We start from the raw sequence: 26,100 nt of genomic DNA, 5'->3' as shown, positions 1-26,100 counted from the left end.
TATATCTGTATGGACTCATGTATTCAATGTGTTATATCAACAGTTGGCATACTTTCTTTGCAAAGGGCCAGATAGTGTTTTAGGCTTAGGGAGCCATAAGGTCTCTGTTGCACATAGTTAGCTCTGACATTGTATCGCAGAAATAACCACAGAGTGTATGTAAACGAATAGGTGTGGCTTGTTCCAGTGAAACTTACAAAAACAAGTGGCCTGATGGCTTTAGTCCTAGGGCTGTGGTTTATCTGTCTCCTGGGTTGTATCATTATTTTGATGCTTGAGATTTGGCCAGTAGGACCCTTCACATGGATTATGGGACAAATGCCCCTAAGATTATAATACTTTATTACTTTCTGAAACAAGATGTTTTTGACTTTTCTTACACTTCCCTTATCCCAGCCCTGAAATCAGCCATTTTTCCAAGAAGCCCTGGTTTGCTTGGTGGATATGGTTTTTAGAAACCAAGATCTGGATGTGAGGTGTGCTTCTTGGTTTTTGAATGTCGTTGCTTCTACGTACTCTTAGTGGACAGATCTAGGAAATGATGTTTGTATCTATGTATATAGGTACATCTTAACTGATTTATCTATATTAAAACCATGAGTTCACAGCAGTACCTTCAATTCCAGTCCAAAGTCACATGGCTTGACCTAGCCTCAAACTTCTTAAATGTGTAGCTTTCTTCTTCAACAGTGAGAAGTCTTGCTCCTATTGTCTTTAATGTATTTATATATTTTCTTATTCTACTTTACAAAACCAGTGTTTTCATACACATGCCATAACCTTCTCAGCTTTAACATTGCTAGTCATCTCTAACCATACCCTCAGATTTGATTCTTAATGGTCCTTGTTGTCTCCTCAGCCCCAGTTGTTTCTTTGGCGCTGGCCACCCTCCTGACCTCTACTGGCTCCTTGGCCCTGACCCTGAAAGTCCTTCCAGACTCACTTGCCTCTTTGGCTCTATAAGACCCTGGGTATCACCAGGGCCTCTGCTCCCTCCATAGAATCCGTGTCCCTGAGGCCTCACTGGCTCTAGCTACATCAAAGAGAGGGAAAGGAAGAGAACCAGTACCTATATTTTAAGTGAAAGTGACAGGAAAGTGGAATGAGCACACTTACTTTTATCATTTAAATTATTACTTTAACATTTTAATACTTTGAAATTAATTTTGTTATATAGTAGAATGTAAGGTTCTGACTTGAAGTATGTAGTTTTCTAAATGACAGCATTTTTCAATACCATTTTAAACAAACGCTTTCTTTTAAGGACACTCTAAAGATAATTTGCACTACACTAGTTTTCGTAGAACTATTCATGTGTAGGCACTCACCTTGAGAAGTAGGATTTTTTTTTACTTAACACTTTTGTCTCTTAAATTATTATTATATATAGTTAGCTGTAAAAACATTGAGATATATTAAAAATATTATAGGACAGGTAATACATATTCATGGTAGCAAGTGAAATAATACAAAGGTTTATGAATAAAAAGTTACTACTCTCCTAGGTAGCCAATGTTGCCGGTCTTGCATGTCCTTCTACTGCTTTTTGTCTGCTCATGCAAACATGAACTTACTCATGTATACACATAGGTGTTTCAAAGCTTTATTTTGAATACATCACGAACACAAAGTGGTATAATTACCACTGATTACACTGGTATAATTACACTAGTGGTATAATACACAAAGTGGTATAATTACACTAATGTGTAATATATAAACATGTTATAAATATGAAATAAATATAAAATGAACCCTATTTAAACATCACTAAGCCTAAGAAACAGAACATTACCAGTGAGTCTGAATATTCTATTGCGTGGCCACATCTCTTTTCTGTTCCCCGTCATAGAAATCACTCCATCCCAAATTTTACGTTATTTCTTTTCTTTACTTCGGTGCTTATTATTTTTTACTATGCTTTACTGTTTTGCTATTTATGTATGTATTAATTTATTGTTTAGCTTCTATATTTTATTTTACATAAATAGTATTTTGGGATTTGTTTTTTCATTGAGTTTTATATTTGTTAGATAAATCGGTTTGTATTTTGTTTTGCAGAAATGGATTTATATCATACACAAAGCACACATATATATATATTTCTTTGCAACATGCTGTTTGTATTGTGCAGTATACAATAAAAGTAATTATTGCTAACATTTGAGTGCTTATGATTAAAATGGACCTGGTACTAGTCTAATTCCTTTACATATGTTGATCCATTTAATCCTCACAAGATGTCCTATGACAAGCAGTATTATTATTCTTACCCTAACAATAAAGAAGAAAACAAACCTTAGGTACAGAGATGTTACAAAACTTGTCCAATTTTATTAAGTGGTGGCAGAAATAGAAGTAAGATTACAGAAATTATTACTAAGACGGAATCTGTCTTTTCTTGGATAGAGTGGGGATGTGATCAGGAACGGGAATGTGGCAAAGAGCTGAGGTCTGGAGCATGGTGAGGGCTTTGGCATGCAGGGCAGGATGGGAACACAATCAGTTGTTAGATATTCAGGAATTTTATGAGCTGGTTGTTAAACCATTGGTAGCTTGAACTTGAAATCAGATTATTATTAATATGATAGAAATCAGAAATAGTAAATGCTCAAAATCAGGACCTCATCCCTCCACTCTGCAGATAATTCCTTTACCAGCATACCAATAGTTGACGGGTTTCCCTGTCAGGCTACTGTCAGTGTTCAATTTCTTGGTCAAAGAACTGTTTATACAGGTGTTCATTTTATGATAATTCATTAAGTTGTTCATGTATGTTTTCTGTACGTAGGCAATATTTTACAATGGAAAGTTTTTTTTTTAAGTAATACCAAATGTCAATAGAAGGGGAAGAGTACTCTGTGCATCTTGATGGGAGTGGGCCAATAAAAGGTGGAGAGCAGTCTGGGAAATAGGGAAGATATTTCTTTTATTCTAATAGGCAGGATGGATTTTTTGGATAATAACTTGCTTGCAGATGTAATCTTCATGTAAATATTAAGTGAATAAGCAGATGCTATAAATTGTGTATGAAGGGCACATGTACCCTGAAACTTAAAGTATAATAATAGTAAAATTTAAAAAAATTTTTTAAAGCAGTAGATAAATACTAGCTGCTACAAGAAAGGCTTAATGTTAAAGGATTTTTATGAATCTAGCTACATTTCTTAAAAGTATACTTTATTGTATATTATGCATATTACATATATTACTTTATATTTTCATTTTTATTAGTAGATATTTTGAAATTACTTTAAAATTTCTACATTATGATAGAACTGATATGTACATTTGAACATTTTATGCTCATTTTCACTTATTGATGCAGCATTTATTAAATGCCCACCATAATATGTATTTTCTTTATACAAGTGACATAGAAGAAATAGGCTGCAAAACAAATAATTAAAAGAGTGTCACTTTTTCTGAGCTTTGTTAAATAATGTGCAGGGTGAAAATGGAGCTAGTCCTTAAATGAAGACAAGTTTAATTGAGAATGGAAAACATATTGGGAAGCCTATTAATGTAATAAAAACAGAAAAATGTATTCAGGTATTAATGTAAATACTGGGGGATTATACATTTATAAATGCATACTAATATGTTAGAACTTTTTAAACAATTCTTTTTTCCACAAAATCAGACATTCAGTAAATAATTTGAAATTGCCAAAAATTTGAAAGTTAATTTTTGGATACCCATATATTATTAAAATTTTTATACCATTAATATAAATATTGTAATTTTAATAAATATAATTATTCAAGAATGCCATAGTATCCCAACATAACTGCATTAAGCTTATTTAATATCTTGTATTTTTTATTTTTACTTTTTTTCTGTTTTGTTCTAGATGGTCCCCAGCCATCACAAAAAGAAATTATATCACTGAGGGCATTTATGCTACTTTTTCTGAAACAGCTCATACTAAAAGTAAAATAATTTTATATAATTTAGAATTACAGTATATAGGTAGAAAGGAATTTCTGGCATGTTTTGAAATTATTATTGTTAAATTAGTAATAGCTACCTTTAATTAATGAATTGCTTCCAAAATTCTGCACATCTTTTTTTTTTTGCATTAATTTCTTTTAAAATAATCTTTATTTAGGTATAGTTTACATTTAACAACATACTCATTTAAGTGTATAGCTTGATAAGTCTTCACTGTAAACCAAAAATAAAATTCTAAGCCCCCCAACCATCTGAATGGACCCCTCTTCTTGGCCAAGAGCATTCCAAAGTTAACCTGAAAAAACTAGTTCAGGTCATGATGGAAGGGAAGGTTGGACATGCCCCAGTTTACCCTTCTCCCTTTTGGAATTCAGGAAAAGCTGACCAGCATTAACATCAACACAGACCTTATGTCTGATAGGAAACTTTGACAATCTATTCCCTCTGAAGCTTGCTACCTGGAGGCTTCATCTACAAGATAAAACCTTGGTCTCCACAACCGCTTATCATAACCCAGACATTCCTTTCTGTTGATAATAATCTACCTTGTAACCTGGAAGCTCCCTGCTTCAAGTTCCCCCACCTTTGCAGATTGAACCAATGTAAACCTTACATGCATTGATTGATGTATTATGTCTCCCTAAGATGAATAAAAGCAAGCTGTATGTTGACTACCTTCAGCACAGGTTGTCAGGACCTCCTGAGGCTGGGTCACGGATGCATCCTTAACCTTGGCAAAATAAACTCTCTAGATTGACTGAGACCTATCTCAGATACTGTTGGGTTCAAATATATAACTTATGAAACTAATACACAAATCAAGTCATAGAATATTTCCATCACTCCTCATCTACCCCCAAATTTCCTTATGCGTCTTTGCAGTCAACCTCCCACCCCATCCCCAGGCAACTGCAGATCTGCTTTTTGTCTCTGCACCTTCAACTGACCCTTTCTGTGATTTCATATGAATGGAATCATGCGCTGAAAGGTCTTTTGTGTCTGGCTTCTTTTGCTCAGCATAATGTTTTTGAGGTTTGTCCATGTTTTTATGTTTGTCAATGGTTAATTTCTCTCCATTGCAGAGTAGTTTCCTATTGTACATGTGTACCACAATTTGTATATCCATTCCATTGCTGATGGACATTTGATTTGTTTCCAGATTTTGGCAATTATGAATAGAGCTACCATGAACACCCAGGTACAAGTCTTTGTGTGGACTTATGTTTTCATTTCTCTTGGAATGGAACTGTCATATCAATAAGTATATGTTTAACTTTGTAAGAAACTGCCAACAAATTATCTGCGATGTTTATGCCATTTTGTTTTTCTACCAGCAATACACGAGCATTTCAGTTGCTCCACAATTTTGCCAAAACTTGTTTTCTTTAATTTGGACATTTAAGTGGTGTACAGAGGCATCTAATTGTGGTTCTAGTTTTCTTTGCCCTGATGACCAATGGTGTTGAACATCTTTTCATGTGCTTTTTGACCATTTACATATCCTCTTTTGTGAAGTGCCTGTTCAAATATTTTTGCCCATTTAAAACATTTGGGGGTTTGTCTTTTTTTTTTTTTATTATACTTTAAGTTTTAGGGTACATGTGCACATTGTGCAGGTTAGTTACATATGTATACATGTGCCATGCTGGTGCGCTGCACCCACTAACTCGTCATCTAGCATTAGGTATATCTCCCAATGCTATCCCTCCCCCCTCCCCCCACCCCACAACAGTCCCCAGAGTGTGATATTCCCCTTCCTGTGTCCATGTGATCTCATTGTTCAATTCCCACCTATGAGTGAGAATATGCGATGTTTGGTTTTTTGTTCTTGTGATAGTTTACTGAGAATGATGGTTTCCAATTTCATCCATGTCCCTACAAAGGACATGAAATCATCATTTTTTATGGCTGCATAGTATTCCATGGTGTATATGTGCCACATTTTCTTAATCCAGTCTATCATTGTTGGACATTTGGGTTGGTTCCAAGTCTTTGCTATTGTGAATAATGCCACAATAAACATACGTGTGCATGTGTTTTTATAGCAGCATGATTTATAGTCCTTTGGGTATATACCCACTAATGGGATGGCTGGGTCAAATGGTATTTCCAGTTCTAGATCCCTGAGGAATTGCCACACTGACTTCCACAATGGTTGAACTAGTTTACAGTCCCACCAACAGTGTAAAAGTGTTCCTATTTCTCCACATCCTGTCCAGCACCTGTTGTTTCCTGACTTTTTAATGATTGCATTCTAACTGGTGTGAGATGGTGTCTCACTGTGGTTTTGATTTGCATTTCTCTGATGGCCAGTGATGATGAGCATTTTTTCATGTGTTTTTTGGCTGCATAAATGTCTTCTTTTGAGAAGTGTCTGTTCATGTCCTTCACCCACTTTTTGATGGGGTTGTTTGTTTTTTTCTTGTAAATTTGTTTGAGTTCATTGTACATTCTGGATACTAGCCCTTTGTCAGATGAGTAGGTTGCGAAAATTTTCTCCCATTTTGTAGGTTGCCTGTTCACTCTGATGGTAGTTTCTTTTGCTGTGCAGAAGCTCTTTAGTTTAATTAGATCCCATTTGTCAATTTTGGCTTTTGTTGCCATTGCTTTTGGTGTTTTAGACATGTAGTCCTTGCCCATGCCTATGTCCTGAATGGTAATGCCTAGGTTTTCTTCTAGGGTTTTTATGGTTTTAGGTCTTACATTTAAGTCTTTAATCCATCTTGAATTGATTTTTGTATAAGGTGTAAGGAAGGGATCCAGTTTCAGCTTTCTGCATATGGCTAGCCAGTTTTCCCAGCACCATTTATTAAATAAGGAATCCTTTCCCCATTGCTTGTTTTTCTCAGGTTTGTCAAAGATCAGATAGTTGTAGATATGCGGCGTTATTTCTGAGGGCTCTGTTCTGTTCCATTGATCTATATCTCTGTTTTGGTACTAGTACCTTGCTGTTTTGGTTACTGTAGCCTTGTAGTATAGTTTGAAGTCAGGTAGTGTGATGCCTCCAGCTTTGTTCTTTTGGCTTAGGATTGACTTGGCGATGTGGGCTCTTTTTTGGTTCCATATGAACTTTAAAGTAGTTTTTTCCAATTCTGTGAAGAAAGTCATTGGTAGCTTGATGGGGATGGCATTGAATCTATAAATTACCTTGGGCAGTATGGCCATTTTCATGATATTGATTCTTCCTACCCATGAACATGGAATGTTCTTCCATTTGTTTGTATCCTCTTTTATTTCCTTGAGCAGTGGTTTGTAGTTCTCCTTGAAGAGCTCCTTCACATCCCTTGTAAGTTGGATTCCTAGGTATTTTATTCTCTTTGAAGCAATTGGGAATGGGAGTTCACTCATGATTTGGCTCTCTGTTTGTCTGTTGTTGGTGTGTAAGAATGCTTGTTATTTTTGTACACTGATTTTGTATCCTGAGACTGCTGAAGTTGCTTATCAGCTTAAGGAGATTTTGGGCTGAGACAATGGGGTTTTCTAGATATCCAATCATGTCATCTGCAAACAGGGACAATTTGACTTCCTCTTTTCCTAATTGAATACCCTTTATTTCCTTCTCCTGCCTAATTGCCCTGGCAAGAACTTCCAACACCATGTTGAATAGGAGTGGTGACAGAGGGCATCCCTGCCTTGTGCCAGTTTTCAAAGGGAATGCTTCCAGTTTTTGCCCATTCAGTATGATATTGGCTGTGGGTTTGTCATAGATAGCTCTTATTATTTTGAGATACGTCCCATCAATACCTAATTTATTGAGAGTTTTTAGCATGAAGGGTTGTTGAATTTTGTCAAAGGCTTTTTCTGCATCTATTAAGATAATCGTGTGGTTTTTGTCTTTGGCTCTGTTTATATCCTGGATTACATTTATTGATTTGTGTATATTGAACCAGCCTTGCATCCCAGGGATGAAGCCCACTTGATCATGGTGGATAAGCTTTTTGATGTGCTGCTGGATTCGGTTTGCCAGTATTTTATTGAGGATTTTTGCATCAATGTTCATCAAGGATATTGATCTAAAATTCCCTTTTTTGGATGTGTCTCTGCCAGACTTTGGTATCAGGATGATGCTGGCCTCATAAAATGAGTTAGGGAGGATTCCCTCTTTTTCTATTGATTGGAATAGTTTCAGAAGGAATGGTACCAGTTCCTCCTTGTACCTCTGGTAGAATTCGGCTGTGAATCCATCTGGTCCTGGGCTCTTTTTGGTTGGGAAGCTATTGATTATTGCCACAATTTCAGAGCCTGTTATTGGTCTATTCAGAGATTCAACTTCTTCCTGGGTTAGTCTTGGCGGGGGGGGGGAGGTGTATGTGTTGAGGAATTTATCCATTTCTTCTAGATTTTCTAGTTTATTTGTGTAGAGGTGTTTGTAGTATTCTCTGATGGTAGTTTGTATTTCTGTGGGATCGGTGGTGATATCCCCTTCATCATTTTGTATTGTGTCTATTTGATTCTTCTCTCTTTTCTTCTTTATTAGTCTTGCTAGTGGTCTATCAATTTTGTTGATCCTTCAAAAAACCAGCTCCTGGATTCATTAATTTTTTGAAGGGCTTTTTGTGTCTCTATTTCCTTCAGTTCTGCTCTGATTTTAGTTATTTCTTGCCTTCTGCTAGATTTTGAATGTATTTGCTCTTGCTTTTCTAATTCTTTTAATTATGATGTTAGGGTGTCAATTTTGGATCTTTCCTGCTTTCTCTTGTGGGCATTTAGTACTATAAATTTCCCTCTACACACTGCTTTGAATGTGTCCCAGAGATTCTGGTATGTTGTGTCTCTGTTCTCATTGGTTTCTGGGATCTAATTAAACTAAAGAGCTTCTGGTTCCATATGAACTTTAAAGTAGTTTTTTCCAATTCTGTAGTTCAACCATTGTGGATGTCAGTGTGGCGATTCCTCAGGGATCTAGAACTAGAAATAGCATTTGACCCAGCCATCCCATTACTGGGTATATACTCAAAGGACTATAAATCATGCTGCTATAAAGACACATGCACACATGTTTATTGCGGCACTATTCACAATAGCAAAGACTTGGAACCAACCCAAATGTCCAACAATGATAAACTGGATTAAGAAAATGTGGCACATATACACCATGGAATACTATGCAGCCATAAAAAATGATGAGTTCACGTCCTTTGTAGGGACATGGATGAAATTGGAAATCATCATTCTCAGTAAACTATCGCAAGGACAAAAAACCAAAGACTGCATGTTCTCACTCACAGGTGGGAACTGAACAATGAGAACACATGGACACAGGAAGGGGAATATCACACTCTGGGGACTGTTGTGGGGTGGGGGGAGGTGGGAGGGATAGCATTAGGAGATATACCTAATGCTAAATGAGGAGTTAATGGGTGCAGCACACCAGCATGGCACATGTATACATATGTAACAAACCTGCACATTGTGCACATGTACCCTAAAACTTAAAGTATAATAATAATAAAATTTCAAAAAAACAAACAAATTATAAACTCTTCCTTATGTCAGCTAAGCAAATGAAAAAAAGGTTAAGGTGGAAATGTACTTTTACCTCATTTTGACTTTTCTGCCAAAATTCTCATCTTTGTTTTTGAATATTAATCTCTGCTCCTGAAATGTCAATCTTTACTTCAATAATTATTTGTTGGACATGTACTCTGTTTCAGGCCCTCACTGGATGCCAGAGATCCACTAGAATACAAGATGTGTTTCTGTGTCTTTGAGGGACATGTATCCAGCAATTAGTTACATCAGTCCCTTGTAGATGTCAATTCCAGTGTCACAAATTTCTTGTTTTGCAACGTTGAGCAAGTTTTTTTCAATGTTTCTAAGCCCCAGTCTTCTTACCTACAAAATGTGGTAATAATATTTAATCATTAGTAATGTTGTGAAAATTAAGCAAAAATACATGTAATATATTTAACAATGCTTGGTGTTCGTTAATGCTTTAATATATACTAACTACTTATATTATTGTTGCTGTTGTGTTAAACATGCATAAGACAGCAGGTACTAGAATGGAAATAAGGGTTCTTACTTGAAATTAAATGGCAGAATTTCATACTGTAATAGGATGTATCAATTTACCTAGTATTAATTATTGTTAAAATACTGGATTTTTGTCCATTATTATTAGTCTTTGATGCATTTCTGTAGCTAGCATTGTCCTTTGTATGTGTTGGGCTTTGCATATTTTTCCAAAGAAGTATTATATACTTTTGGGGTTTCTTATTTTGAATTGAAGAATATGCCAAGAGTGCATAAAAGGAAAAATAATAAATACACTATGTTCAATAGGTCAATGTCTTGTTTTTTGTTTTTTGTTTTTTTTTCACAGCAATGATTTTAAATAAAATAAACATAGTTTAAAAGTCTGAAGTATTTTGTCCTTCATCTCTTACGTATTCAAAAGATAGTAATGGAAATGCTGTCTTCTATAAATTAACTGAGAAGTAAATGACTTAATAGTTATCTATTGAATTTTTTAAAAACACGTTAATAAACAAGGCAGACTTTGTCCAGATTTATAAAAATATAACAAATTGTTTATTTTGAGACATGGTAGAATGTACTGTTCAGGAAATTGTTAAAAATAGAACCATAAAATTAAAGCATGAAGTAAGACATTTCATCTAATAAAAGCCCTAAAGCTGGAGAATAAATAATCTCTACCGGGGAATTTCTGGTAGTAGAGCTCATTTGGGGGGAATCAGCTAAGCCCTGAACTGTGCCCTCAAAGCCTTACTCATGGAGCCTAGTTAAAATTTCTGGATAAATACAGCACGTCAGATTAGCCATTCTTCAACTTGTTCCACATGCCAGTATCTGAATATGGCTCTCACATTTGCAGTACCCTTGACTCCTCCTCAGACTGCAGTTTAGGTGACACTTTAGAGCCCTTGTCATCAAAGAAGGAAGATGAGTCAGAGGTACAAAGAGAAGAAATTGGAGGTAGAATGAGAGGAAAAATGGATGCAGTCAAATAAATAGTTAGCTATTAATAAATTCACAATTTTGATTCCCCCTTTTTTCTCATCCACTACTCCATACAATCCACTAAATAGTCCTCCTATTTTAAAAATATATATTGACTTAATTTATGTCTCTTCATCTCTGCTGCCATCTCCCTAGACAAGGCAGTTGTCTAGGCTACTAAGACAATGGCTAGCCAGTTATCCCAACACCATTTATTGAATGGAGAATTCATTTTCCATTGCTTGTTTTTGTCAGGTTTGTCAAATATCAGATAGTTGTAGGTGTGTGGTCTTATTTCTGGATTCTCTATTCTGTTTCTTAGTCTATGTGTCTATTTTTGTGCCAGTACCAAACTGTTTTGGTTACAGTAGCCCTGTAATATAGTTTGAATTCAGGGAGCATGATGCCTTCATCTTTGTTAGTTTTGCTTAGGATTGCCTTGATTATTCAGTCTCTTTTATGGTTCTATATGAATTTTAAAATAGTTTTCTCTAGTTCTGTGAAGAATGTCAATGGTAGTTTGATGGAAATAGCACTGTATCTATAAATTGCGTTGGGCAGTATGGCCCTTTTAACGATATTGATTCTTCCTATCCATGAGCATGGAGTATTTTTCCATTTGTTTGTGTCATCTCTGGTTTCTTTGAGCAGTGTTTTGTAGTTCTCCTTGTAAAAATATTTCACCTCCCTAGTTAGCTTTATTCCTAGGTATTTTATTTTTTTTGTGACAATTGCGAATGGAATTTCATTCCTGATTTGGCTCTCAGCCTGACTGTTGTTCATGTATAGGAATACTAGTGATTTCTGAACATTGATTTTGTATCCCAAGACTTTGCTAAAGTCGTTTATCAGCTTAAGAATATTTTGGGCTGAGACTATGAGGTTTTCCAGTTACAGGATCATGTCATCTGCAAATAGGGATAGTTTGACTTCCTCTCTTCCTATCTGAATGCCCTGTATTTTTCTTTCTCTTGTCTAATTGCCCTGGCCAGAACTTCCAATATTATGTTAAATAGGAGTGGTGAGAGAGGGCATCCTTGTCTTGTGCCAGTTTTCAAGTGGAATGCTTCCAGCTTTTGCCAACTCATTATAATGTTGGCTGTGGGTTTGTCATATATGGCTCAATATTTTGAGGCATGTTCCTTCAAAGTCTAGTCTGTTGAGTGTTTTTATCATGAAGGAATGCTGACTTTTATTGAAAGCCTTTTCTGCATCTACTGAGATAATCATGTGGTTTTTGTTTTTAGTTCTGTTTATGGAACATTACTATTTTAAAATTGGTTTAGCTATTAGATTCTCACTAGATCTTATTCAGTGTGTTCAGAAAGCACTTGTATTACTATATCACCATTGAAAAAATATTTGAATACTACAGTTTAGTATAATTGATTTTCTTTGTGTTCTTATATTCTTAAGTTTAATTTATTTTTAATTGACAATAATTCTACATATTTATGTGGTACATAGTGATGTGATACATATAATATGTAGAGATCAGATCAGGGTAGTTAGCATACCCATCATTTCAAACATTTATAATTTTTTGTTGGGAATATTTGATATCTTTTCTTATAGCTATTTGAAAATATAAAGAATATTATTTTTGGCTATAGTCATCCTACAGTGCTATAAAACATAAGAACTTATGTCTCTAATCTAGCTGTGATTTTGTGTCCTTTAACAAATGTCTCCTTTCTCCTTTTTTCTCTACATTTTTCAGCCTCTAGTAATCTCTATTCTGCTTTTTCCTTCTGTAAGATCAAGATTTTGTTTTTTGTTTTTTTTTTTTTTTGAGACGGAATCTCGCCCTGTTGCGTAGGCTGGAGTGCAATAGCACGATCTCTGCTCACTGCAACCTCTTCCTCCGGGGTTCAAGCGATTCTCCTGCCTCAGCCTCCCGGAATAGCTGGGAACGCAGGCGCCCGCAACCATGCCCGGCTAATTTTTGTATTTTTAGTAGAGACAGAGTTTCGCCATGTCGGCCAGGCTGGTCTCAAACTCCTGACAGGTGATCCCGCCTGCTTCGGCCTCCCAAAGTGCTGGGATTACAGGCGTGAGCCACCTCGCCTGGCCAAGATTAACTTTTTAAAATTTCCACATAAGAATGAGAACATGTGATGAACAGCTTTTTGTTCCTGCTTTATTTCACTTAACATAATGTACCCCAGTCTCATACATGTTGTTGCAAATAACATGATTGTTATTTTTATAGCTGAGTAATATTCCATTGTATATTTGTACTGCATTAAAAAAATCTCTTCATCTGCTGTCAGACACGGGTTGATTCCATGTCTTGGTTATTGTGAATAGTGCTGCAATAAATATGAGGCTACAAATGTCTCTTTGATATACTGATTTTCTTTCCTTTGGATAAATGCCCAGTAGTGGGATAGATGGATCATATGTAGTTCTATTTGTAGTTTTTTTGTTTTCTTTTGGTTTGGTTTTTAAAGGAAACTCCTATTGTTCTTCATAGTGGCTGTGCTAGTTTATTTTCCCACCAATAGTGTATAAGAGATCTTTTTTCTGGCTCACGCCTGTAACCCCAGCACTCTGGGAGGCCGAGACAGGTGGATCACGAGGTCAGGAGATTGAGACCATCTGGCTAACATGGTGAAACCCTGTCTCTACTAAAAATACAAAAACTTAGCTAGGCGTGGTGGCGGGTGCTTGCAGTCCCAGCTGCTCGGGAGGCTGAGGCAGGAGAGTGGCATGAACCCTGGAGGCAGAGCTTGCAGTGAGCCGAGATGGCGCCACTGTACTCCAGCCTAGGCGACAGAGCAAGACGCCATCTCAAAAAAAAAAAAAAAAAAAAAGTTCTCTTTTCTCCACATCCTCACCAGAACTTATTATTTTGTCTTTTTGATAATAGCCATCCTAACTGGGGTGAGACAGCCTATCACTGTGGTTTTGATTTGCACTTTCCTGATGATAAGTGATGTTGAGCATTTTTTCCACATATTTATTGGCCATTTGTAATTCCCTGTATATTTTATCTTATGTGTACAAGATATTATTCTGAGAAGGGTCCAGACTTCACCAAACTTCCAAAGGGATATATGATGTATTTGTATATGCACACAAACACACACACACACAGAGCTGAGAATCCCTGGAGTGGGGATCAAGAGCACCGTAATTGAAACTGGATTGCCTGATTTGTATCTAGCTTTTCACCATTTTCCAGGTTTGTGGCTTGGGGAATGTTAATTAGCTTCTCTATTCTAATTTTCTCATCATCTTGTAAGCAGAGTTTGTAAGTTACCAGGCTGCAAGCCATAACTGTCCTCTATTCCCAACATGTTTCGTGTTCCCTCAAAGATTTATAAAGAAATCAAGTTAATTACCAAAATTAGATAGTGGAAAATTTCACAAATAAATACAGATTTATTTATTTTCATGAAAAATGAAACAAACAAATATAAGCCCGACAATATTTGGCCAGAATTCCAAGTTGGAGCTCAGCTTTTAGATCGAATTATAACCAGAGACCTCATCTCTGTTTTGTTTTGCACCAGGCCACTCCATTCATGTATATTACACCAGCAGTTCTGCCTACATGAATAAAGCAGCCTCGTGCAAAAGAGAACATGCCCTTTCTACCACCATGCCTACAACTTTTTTTGGATTTCTAACTCTCACTTTACTGTAATCCACCCTTGTTCCTAGCCTTTCATGCCTTACTCTCAACAAACATTAGCATTTGTTGAATCACCAGGAATATAATGTTTTTACAAATTATTCCTATATGAGACTTTAGGTCAAGCAGGATCATAGAATCTGTTATACTTTTATCCTCTTCTTGTTTTATACCTCTCTTCCTTGTGTCCTGATTCGTTTTCTGTTTGTACTCTAGCAGAAATCTGTTTTCAGTCATTGGCATTTCATTATACACTGAAGAGCTATGCTAGCTCTTCCAAGGATATGTCTAATTATAAGAGGATAGGATTTTTCTCTAGGTGAAGTATCTTAGAATTAGTTAGTAGGGAGGAGATGACTGTCATAAGTTGGATTTTCTGCCTTTTAGGCTACTCTCAGTAAAGATAATCCAAGAAATGTTTTTTGGCCCTTTTTACGTATCAGAATCTGTGAGATGTACTGAGGAAACAGAAATGATAACACAACTTTCCTATCCTTGAAGAGATTATATTCTAACAAGAGGAAAGATAATTGCCATGGTGTAAATTTGCATGTAGTGATATGGGAACCTAGGAAAAGGCAAGTCTAAATGTCCCTGGCAAAGTCAGAGTAAGCTTGGAGATCAGATGTAGTGCTGAATTTGAGATCTGGATGAGAGGTTGGAGTAAAATAAGCCAGGAAGGGAACAGCATGGACAAAGGCAGAGGAGCATAAAATGCCCAATGAATTCAGGACCTACATTTGGTTTACTATTTCTGGAGCACACGATATTAAGTTAGTAGTAGCGGAAAGAGAATCTGTGCTGATAGGAGGTGGTCAGAGCCTTGGATGCTACTATAATAAAGACATTAGGCGTACTGTAGAGGTAATGGGGAAGCATTGATTAAGTGGGGGCAGACTATCAGCAGCTGCTTAACTTTTATCCAGTTTCTGCTGTGAGAACTTTTTACAGACTTCTCGGGTGATTTGCTTAGGATGTTTTATCTTATTTTTCCCTGTAGTGGATAAAAGGATGCTAAACATACAGTCTGCACTTGAAGACTGTATTGGAGCTACAGAAAAAAAGTTATCCTTGTTCTTTTTGTCTCTTTCCACCCCTCCTGTATAACTTTGAATTTGCTTGTTTTGACCAACATACTGAGACTTGGCTTATGTGGAGTTATGTGGACTATTAGCCTAAGTAATTTCCAGACCGAAATCTCTCTTTTCCCTCTTATTACCTTCTTTCCTCAACGCCTTATGTCTTGAAGCAATTTCTCAGAGTCTCTCTACCTCCCATACTCTGAAATGACCTTATTGGTTTATGGAAATCTGTTCCTCTGCATTGCAATTCTTGCATTTTCACTGATGTGGCAGTTGGTGGAAGCCTAGACCTTAAGATGATAGAACACCTGGAGGGGAGCAGGAAGGATTGCCGAAGAGATCTAGATATCCCTCATGAGGGAGGCACTGCTCGGCACTTGTTTTTCCAGGTGTGAAGCATTCTGACTTGATACTAATTTTGACAATTTTCATCCACTATTGATGAATATCATATATTTATTTATTCTCAAATATTTATTACTGAAAGTTTATAATGTGATGGGCATTATTTTATGGATTACAGAAAAAATAGCAGTGAGGCTGGGAAATAGAAAGCAACAAATTACTACAATGTAGGATTCTGCCTACCTCCACAGCCCTATTTTGCATTTTTCTCTTCCTTGAACACTAACTTCCCTTGTCTTCTAGTGTGCCAGGCTCCATTGCTGTTGGGGCCTTTTCCAAATGCTATATAGCTACATAATGATATCCATTTGCTCAATCTGCCCATGTCCTGTACATGTACCCTCAGGACTAAACCTTGATGGAATTTCTCCAAGAAGTCTTCCAATGACCACAGCAACTGGGGAAGGTTCTGGCATTATATGTTCTTTCGCTATTCTATACATGTTCCTAATAGTGCACAGCATAATTATAATTAGAAATGATTTTGCTATTCTTTATTGAATACCTTTATATCCCCCCTCTAGACTGGAATTCCTTCAGGGTAGAGCGAAATACATCATATTTACTCTCTATTGCCAACAAGTAACAGAAGGCCTGGCATACACAGATACTCGTGCACTTGTTGAAATATTAAATGAGCTGCAATGATAGAAGTATCTGCAGGTTAGTTTTGGAATATAGAGGAGGGATTGGCCAATTATGACAGGTATAAAGGAAGGTTAATTGATGTAACAGAATGTGGTAATAGTCTAGTAGAACCTTAAAATAGGATCTTAGGACAGCAGGGTTGAGGGGAGAGCATTCTAGGCAAAAGGAAGAGCATATGCAAAATGTGGAGGGTAAAACAACATGATGTGTTCTGAGAAGCGGATCTCATCCATCAGTTTAGAAGAAAAAGATGCTGGTTAGGAGACTGGTAAGATATGAAGCTAAAGATTTAGGCATTTAGATAAACATTAAACTACTTATAAAGGCAATTTTCTATTTACAAATGTGCATACCTTTTGAAATAAAATCTTATTACTGAGGATTTATTCTATGAATATGTCTGGATACGCAAGAAATGGTATATGTTCACTATTACTTATCGTGGCACTATAATAAAATAAATAGAAAACTTCATTACCTATCAATAAGATACAAAATTAAATAAATTATCCATAGAGTGAAATAATATGAAATGGTAAAAATAATTAGAACTCTCTGTACTGATATTAAAAGCTCTCTTCCATACTATTAAGTAAACAAAAAAAAGTTCAGATATGTAAAATGAATACTCATTTTAAATGATAAGAGGCAAAAAGTATTAATCTATATTTGAATCTTCTTGTATTTGGTTAAAGAAACCACGGATATGGTAATAAAAATTAAATAAAATTAATAAAGTAGATTCAGATGCGTGTATGTTTGTGCATGTGTATGCATACATGCAAGGGAAACTGGAGAGATAAGAGCAGGGATGGAAAGCACACTTTCAATTTTATATATTTTGATATTATTCTGGTATTTTTTTATTATATTACCTTATTTTTATTTTAGTATTATGTCATGCATCAGTTTTATCTTCTTATCAAAGCTGATATACACCTTTCTTTATAGAATTTCTTATCAATATCTTTTTTATTTAAACAGTTACATTTTTAATTATGAACATGACAATTTCAGCAAAAATAATGTACCAACTTTGTGCCAACAGTAGTGGAGGATGCAAAGGAAGGCAAAATCTAGTGGTCTGGAGAATCTTCCAATTTAGTCAGGAAGACATGCAGCACATAACTAGGTGTATGTTTAAGTATTTTACCATAGATCTACAACATTCATGACATAATCTCAGCTACACAGGGCAATAGGAACACCTTAAGTATTGTCAAGTAAAATAAGAAAATGTAAATGATATTTTAGCAGTCAGTTATGCTCACTACCTGGGTGATGGGATCATTTATACCTCAAACTTCAGCATCATGCAATATACCCATGAAACAAACCTGTACATGTACCCTCTCAATATAACGTAAAAGTTGAAATTTTTTGTACATATTATGGGGTACATGTGATGTTTTGATACAGGCATACAATGTGTAATGATCAAATCTGGGTAACTGAGGCATCTATAACCTCAAGCATTTATCATTTCTTTGTGTTAGGAGCATTCCAGTTCAACTCTTTTAGTTATTTTTAAATATACAGTAAATTATTGTTAATTATAGTCACCCTGTTGTGCTACCGAATACTAGACCTTATTCCTTCTGTCTAACTGTATTTTTGTACTCATGAGCCATACCGTCTTTATCTCTCCCTCCGCACTACCCTTCCCAGCCACCATTCTATTCTCTCCCTGAGTTCAATTTTTTTAGCTCCCAAATATGAGTGAGAACATGTGATATTTGCGTAAGTCAGCTTAATAGACAGCTTCTGAACAGCTTGACTAAAGAAACATACATTGTATTTTTTTCTTTTTTTTTCCTAACTAATGTTGGTGAGGATGTGGATAAAAGGGAACCTTCGTATGCTCTTGGTGGGAATGTAAACTGGTACAGCCATTATGGAGAACATTATGGAAGTTCCTTAAAAAACTAAAAATAGTACTACTATATAATCCAGTAATCTCATTCCTGGGTCTATATCCAAAAGAAAGGAAATCAGTATATTGAAGAGATATCTGCTCTCTCATGTTTATTTCAGCACTATTCACAATAGCCCAATATGGAATCAACCAAAGTGTCTATCAGTGGACGAACGGACAATTAAACTGTGGTGCACATACACAGTGAAATATTTTTCAGCTATACAAGTGATAAAATCCTGTTATTTGCAAAGCATGGATGGAACTGGAGGACATCATGTTAAGTGAAGGAAATCAGGCATGAAAAGACAACTATCACATGTTCTCACTCATATTTCTCACTCATATCTCAGCTAAAAAAATTGAGCTCATAGAGAAAGTAGAATGATGGCTACTGGAGATTAGGAAGGGTAGTGGGGAGGGAGATATAAAGAGGATACAGTTAATGGGTACAAAAATACAGTTAGACAGAAGGAATAAAGTCTAGTATTCGGTAACACAATAGGGTGACTATAGTTAACTATAATTCATTGTGTATTTAAAAATAACCGAAAGAGTTGAATATAATTTTAGAAAAACATTTTTTTTCTGTACATATATATATATTTATATATACACATTTCTGTATATCTGTATATATGTAGAAAATATTTTAAGCTATTAAAGTTAACTAGTGCATTTAGCAATGTTGTTTGATAATGGTTAATTTTTCCCAAATTGATCCATAGATTTAATGCAATCTCAATCACATTTCTAATAATATATTTGAGCAAACTGACAAGCTGATTCTAAAATTTATATGCAAGTACAAAGAGGTAAGAATATCCAAAGAAATTCTGAAGGAAGGCATACACTACATATATCAAGACTTTCTTCAAATTTTGAAAGAAGACACAAGAAGTCTTCATATATGGTAGACTATGTCATCCTTTGAAACTTTCTTGACTATTCTTGCCTCTTTGCATTTCCAAAGACATGGAATTAACCTAGATGCCCATAAATAGTAGACTGGATGAAGAAAACAAGATACATATACACCATGGAATACAACGCAGCCATAAAAAAGAATGATATCATGTCCTTTGCAGCAACATAGATGAAGCTGAAGGCCATTATCCTAAGCAAAGACACACAGAAACAGAAACAAAAAACCAAATACCACATGTAGTCACTCATAAGTGGGAGCTAAACACTGAGTAGGAATGGACATGAAAAAGAAAACAATAGACACTGGGGCCTACTACAGAGAGAAGGGTGGCAGAAGGGGGAAAATCCAAAAACCACCTATTGAGTACTATGCTTATTACCTGGGTAACAGAGTAATCTGTATAACAAACATCTGTGACATATAATTTACCTATAAAACAAACCTGCACATATACCCCTGAAATAAAAATAAAAGTTAAACAAAAGACTATATATTGAAATCTTGTATTGGTAAAGAAAAAAGAAACATGCTAGTGAAACACATTAGAGATTCTGGGAACAAAAAGAAAGTATATAGTCACCTGATCTATGAGAAATAGGATAATGAAGAGAAGAAACAAAAATATGATGCTTGGCAATTATACTCCTACCTTGAGCAAACAACTACAAAAAAGCTTGGCTCTAAATTCACTAAATTCACAAAAATAATTCAGAATAATATATATCTCTATATAAATAAAAATAAAGCTTTTAGAAGATGATATAGGAGATATAGGAGAATGTTTTCATGACTTTTGTATATGCAAGGATTTCTTAAATATGACAAATTATTTTAAACTTAAAAGAAAAAATGACAAACTAGACTTCATTAAAATACATTATCAATCATCATTAAAGACATTATGAGAGTGAAAATGCAGCTAATAATTTGGAAAAAGAAATTTACTAAGCATATACGCAGCCCCCAAGATATTCCTCCTTTTAAACTTTATATTGAAAATACTAAAAGTCCGCTCATAAATCAGTAAGAAAAAAGCAGACTAATGGATAAATGGACAAAAACTTGATAAGCCCTTTACAAAAGGAAATATTCAAATGCTCAATAAGCATATGAAAGTTTGCTTAACTGTATTAATAATTATTCATATACATATTGAAATTTTAATGCAATATTTATTTATATACATCAGAATGGCTAAACTGAAAAAGTAATACTCTCCTAGATGTTAGTTAGGATGTGGAGCAACAGAAACTCTCACAGACTATTACTGAAACATGCATTTATACAATCGTTTTGGAAAGCTGGAAGAATATACCAAAAGGGAACACACATATACTACTCTACCACACACTAATTCTACTACTTTTCTCCTAGTTGTATGTCCAACATACAATATATACTAAAAGGCATGTATGAAATATTCATAGCAGTTCTATTAGTAGCAGAACTGTAATACAAGCCATATGCCCATCAACAATAGACTAAATATTGGTATATTAATAAAATAGATTACCGTGTAACAACGAGAATAAAAGAACTATAATTGTACACCAAAACATAGATGTATGCTGAGCAAAAAGTCAGACAATAGTTAAAACAAACTGTATTACTTTATATAAATTCTAAAATGGCAAATGTAATCCATTTTGTTAGAAGTCAGGGGACTAATTACTCTTCAGTTAACAAAGTCAAAAACTGATAGAAAGTTTAAAAGGAAGAATAACTTAGGGGCTGGTAATGTTCTTTAGATCAATCTATTAAATAGTCTTGTGGCTGAGTTCATGTGAAGGTATGGTAGTCTCCCAAAAGGTATTCATGTCTTCATTCCTGAAATTTATAAATTTTACCTTGTATTTGAAAAAAGGGGTATTTGTTGATGTGCTTAATTTATTAATCTTGAAATCTGGAGATTATCCTGGATTATCTAGCTGGGCCTAAAATTCAATCACATGTATCCGTGTAACAGGAAGGCTAAGAGAGACCTTATACATAAAGTGGTAGATTGATATAAAGTTGGAGCAAAGAGATTTGAAGATGTGAGAGTGATGTGGCCAATAGCCAAGGAATCCTCACGGACACCAGAAGCTGGAAACGGCAAGAAACAGATTTTTCTCCAGAGTTTCTGAAAGAAGTGTGGCCCTGTTAACATCTTGATTTTGATCCAGTGATACTGATTTTGAATTTCTGTCCTCCATAACTAAGAGAAAATATATTTCTGTTCTTATGAGCCACCAATTGTGTAGTAATTTGTTACTATAGGAAACTAATACATTGGTGATTCATCATTCATCAAACTATACATACACTTATGATTTGTGATTTTTAATGTTTCTGTTACACCTCAGTAAAGAGTTTACTAAACATTAAATGCATAAAGAACAGGCTTAAGTGATGTATGAATTTCTTCAACAAATATTAATAAAGGTTTTATTCTATCCAGAATTTCTGCTAACTACTGGGAATTTAATGATGAGAAAAATGAAAAATATCTCAGTCCTAGTGGAAAAGGCAGGTTAAACAAATAGCTATAGAGTCTAAATTGCTTTGATACAGACTTAAGAGCAGGTAAGAAAAATCTGAGGCCTGAGGTATGTTAGTAGACAAAGAAGGAAAGTGAAGTTCTTCCTAGTACAGAAATCTACTTACAAAGGAAACTATCTGCAAAGGATAATCAGATAACCACTGCACTGGAGAAATTAAAAGCTCAGATTATAGGAGACAGAGTAAATTACAGGGATCTAAGTATTCATCAATTTTCTTATATCTTCTTCTAGAGTGTAGAGCTGTTACTGGAAAATAGCTCCCCTTCCGGAACTACAATTCTTAGTCACCTTTCTTCTAAGCAAGGCCATATGTCCTATTCTTACCAACAAAATATCATATTCTTATCAACAAAAAGAAATAATTTGACTAACATAGTAATAATGAAGTCTGCCTTAACTCTTTAGTCCTTTGTCTGCCAAGAGGATGCAGAAGACTCTGGGATCCTAAATAAATCTTAAGAAGATGCAAAAGGAAGTGACACCAATAAGATAGCTGACTAGAAGTTCCTAACACTCAACCTCCTCCCCGGCCACCACACAAAAGGACCAAAGAAACAAATAAATAACCACATTTCAACTAAAATATATGAAAGAGAGCCCTGGAGTACAACAAGGAAATGGCAGAGACCATGTGGATCACGGAGACTCAGGATGGCCGTATAAAAAAGGGAATGGAACACTCTGCCTTTACCATCTTTTCTCTCCTAGTGGGATGAGGTCAGAGCCAGGGCAGACTCTCCTTACAGAGAAAAGGTATGCAGGAGGCCCTCAGCAACACAAATTAAAATGTGGACACCCACAGTCTTTGCTCCTGGAGATCACTGTAGTCCTTACAGGTCCTAGGTCCAGCCTGAGGAGTTGCCTGGAGTTCACATGTCTATGTTACTCCAAACAAGGAGCTCACATTGTGTCTCATCCTGCCCTATTATCGAAGCTGCTGCAGTGTAATGACATCTTGAGACTGAAGCCACTGCTAGGGTGCCTTCTCATTTGGGGGCCAGTAGCCACTCTATCTTCCCATATCCTAGGCTTCACTGCCACTACACCACACCTACTCATGGTAGCGCACCATTCTGCAGCTGAGCAGCTACAACTTCTAACCCCATGGAAACAAACTGCCAAGAAGGCACTCCATCTTTCCATCCCAGTGACTGCGGTATCTTGGCTCCATCTACTCAGAGCCTAGGACCAGCACAACAGCTGTAACCTTAGCACCTGAGCCCACGTGGCACCCTGTTCCCCAAGGAACAGGCACTCATGCCCAGTGATGAGGCTGTACCCAAGCTAGCACAGCAGCCTCACAAACTCCTGCAGCCTAAGACATTTTCTTATGAGGAAATCCCCCTATATGGGACTTCATGGCTGTATCTTGCTGCTCAGACTATCAGCATATTTCTCAGAATATTTCTCAACCTTGCAGGCCAGGAAAGAATGGGATAATATATTCAAAGTGCTGAGAGAAAAAAATAAAACTTCTAGTCAAGAACAGTATACTCATCAAAGTTATTCTTTAAATATGAAGGAGAAGTAAAATCTTTCCCAGACAAGCAAAAGCTGATGGAATTCATCACCACTAGAACAGCTGTACAAGAAATGCTTAAAAGACGGTTTCAAAGGATGTTAATTGCCACCATGAGGTGAAACGATGTTAATTACTACCATGAAAGTATTTAAACTCACTGGTAGAAGTAAACTCATAATTAAATTCAGAGTGCTACATTATTGTAGTGGTGGTATACAGTATGAAGGTTAAAAGTCAAAATGGTCAACAATAACCATAGCTACAATAAGTTTTTAAGAAATAAACCATATAAAAGATGTGAATTAAGACAAAAAAATTATAAATTGGGTTGGAGGGTAAAAGTCTAGAATATTTGCAGGCAATCAAAGTTAAATTGTTATTAGCTTAAAATAAACCTTTAGAACTATAAGATTTGTTATGTAAGTCCCAGAGTAACAAAAAAGAAAAAAGTTACAGCATATATGCAAATGAAAAAGAGAATGGAATAAAACCATGAAACCACAAAAGCAAACAGAAGAGAGGAAGAAAGAAACAAAGACCTACAAAATAACCAGAAAACAATGAATAAAATGGCAACAGTAAATCCATAACTATCAATAATAACCTTCAATATAAGTGTATTAAATTCTGTAATTAAAAGATGGCTGAATGCATTTTAAAAACATACAACTATATACTGCTTACAGGAGACTTACTTCACCTGTAAGGACACATATTGACTAAAAATAAAGACGAGAAAACTATGCCATGCAAATGGAAATCAAAAGAGAGCAAAAGTAGCTATACTTAGATCAGATAAAATAGACTTTAAGTCAAAAACTGTAAAAAGAGACAAAGATGATCATGATATGATGAACGGGTCAATTCAGTAAGGGGATATAACAACTACAAATATATATGAATCTCAAACCAGAACACCCAGGCATATAAAGCAAATATTATTAGATGTAAAGGGAGAGACAGACTCTAATGCAATAATAATAGAGGACTTCGATATCTCACTTTTGGCAAAGGACAGATCATCTAGACAAAAATTCAGCAAAAAAAAACAACAAATATAAAGCGCACTCTAGATCATGTGGACCTACCAGATATTCACAGAACATCCCACTCGACAGCTGAAGAGTATGCATTCTCCTCATCAGCACATGGAAGTGTCTTCAGGGTAGATCAGATGTTAGGCCACAAAACAAATCTCAGCAAATCTGTAAAAATCAAAATCAAGTATCTCTTTTGACCATGATGGAATAAAACTAGAAATCACTAACAGTAAAAACTTTAGAAACCATTTAAATACATGTAAATTTAACAACATACTCCTCTATAACAATTGGATTAATGAATAAGTTAAAAAGAAAATTCAAACACTTCATGAGACAAATGAAATTGGAAACGCAGTGTATGAAAACTTATGGAATACAGCAAAAGCAGTTCCAAGAGGGAAGTTTACAGCAATAAACACTTACACCATGAAAGACAAAAAATCCCAAATAAACAGTCTAACCTCATACCTCAAGGAACTAGAACAACAAGAACAAACACAAAATTAGTAGAAAAAAGAAATAAATGAGAGTGGATATAAGTGGAATAGTGACTAAAACAATACAGAAATCCTTGAACAAAAACAAACCTTTAATTAGATTAACTTAGAAAAGTAGATGGAAGGTTCAAATAAAATCAGAAATAAAAAAGTATACATTACAACTGATGTAACAGCAATACAAAGGATTATAAGAGACTATTATGAACAACTACATGCCAACATATACATATACAACCTACCAAAATTGAATTATGAAAAAGTAGAAAATCTGAAGAGACCAATAGTGAGCAACAACATAGAATCTATAATAAAAAGTCTCCCATCAAAGAAAAGCTCCAGATATGATGGCTTCACTACTGAAATCTACCAAACATTTAAAAGATGTTATCAATACTTTTCAAACTATTTCAAAATAATTGAAGATGAGAGAATTTGTCCAAACTCATTCTATAATGCTGACATAACTCTGATACAAAAACCTGTCAAGGACACAACAAAATATGAAACGACAGGACAATATCTCTGATAAAAATAGATGCAAAAATCCTTAAGAAAATACTAGCAAACCAAACTCAACAGCACATTAAAAAGATCATTCACCATGATCAAATGGGATTCATTCTAGATAATACAACCTACATAATACAATAAATGTGATATAGCACATTAGCAGGATCAAGGACGCAAGCTAATCTATCAGTTTGATAAACAGAAAAAGTATTTGACAATATTCAACAATGCTGTTTGATTCAAACTCTCAACAAAATGTACCTCAACACAATAAAGGCCAAAAATGATAAACTACACCTAACTGGAGAAAAGTTGAAAGCTTTTCCTCTAAGATCTGAAACAAGACACAGATGCCAATTTTCACCACTTTTATTCAACATAGTACTAAAGTCCTAGCCAGAGAAATTAGGCAAGAAAAATAAATAAAAAGGATCTATTTGGAAAGAA

At 35.3% G+C, this 26,100-nt stretch overlaps 1 long non-coding RNA gene across 1 annotated transcript in view; it reads right to left on the bottom strand.

Moving 5' to 3' along the window:
* Nucleotides 1–9,267: 9,267 nt before the first annotated feature.
* Nucleotides 9,268–26,100, bottom strand: part of LOC129527253 (uncharacterized) — a 41,450-nt gene continuing 24,617 nt past the window's right edge. Inside the window, exons 2-3 of the long non-coding RNA XR_008672221.2 lie at nt 24,689–24,805; nt 9,268–9,789 (exon numbers count right to left, since the gene is read on the bottom strand). This is a non-coding gene — a long non-coding RNA (uncharacterized lncRNA). The remainder of the gene's footprint in view (nt 9,790–24,688; nt 24,806–26,100) is intronic.

Source organism: Gorilla gorilla, chromosome 16 (assembly GCF_029281585.2).
Source record: "Gorilla gorilla gorilla isolate KB3781 chromosome 16, NHGRI_mGorGor1-v2.1_pri, whole genome shotgun sequence".
Lineage (NCBI taxonomy): Eukaryota > Metazoa > Chordata > Mammalia > Primates > Hominidae > Gorilla > Gorilla gorilla.
The sequence above is the reverse complement of the archived record's forward strand: the minus strand, read 5'-3'. Positions and strand labels throughout refer to the sequence as shown.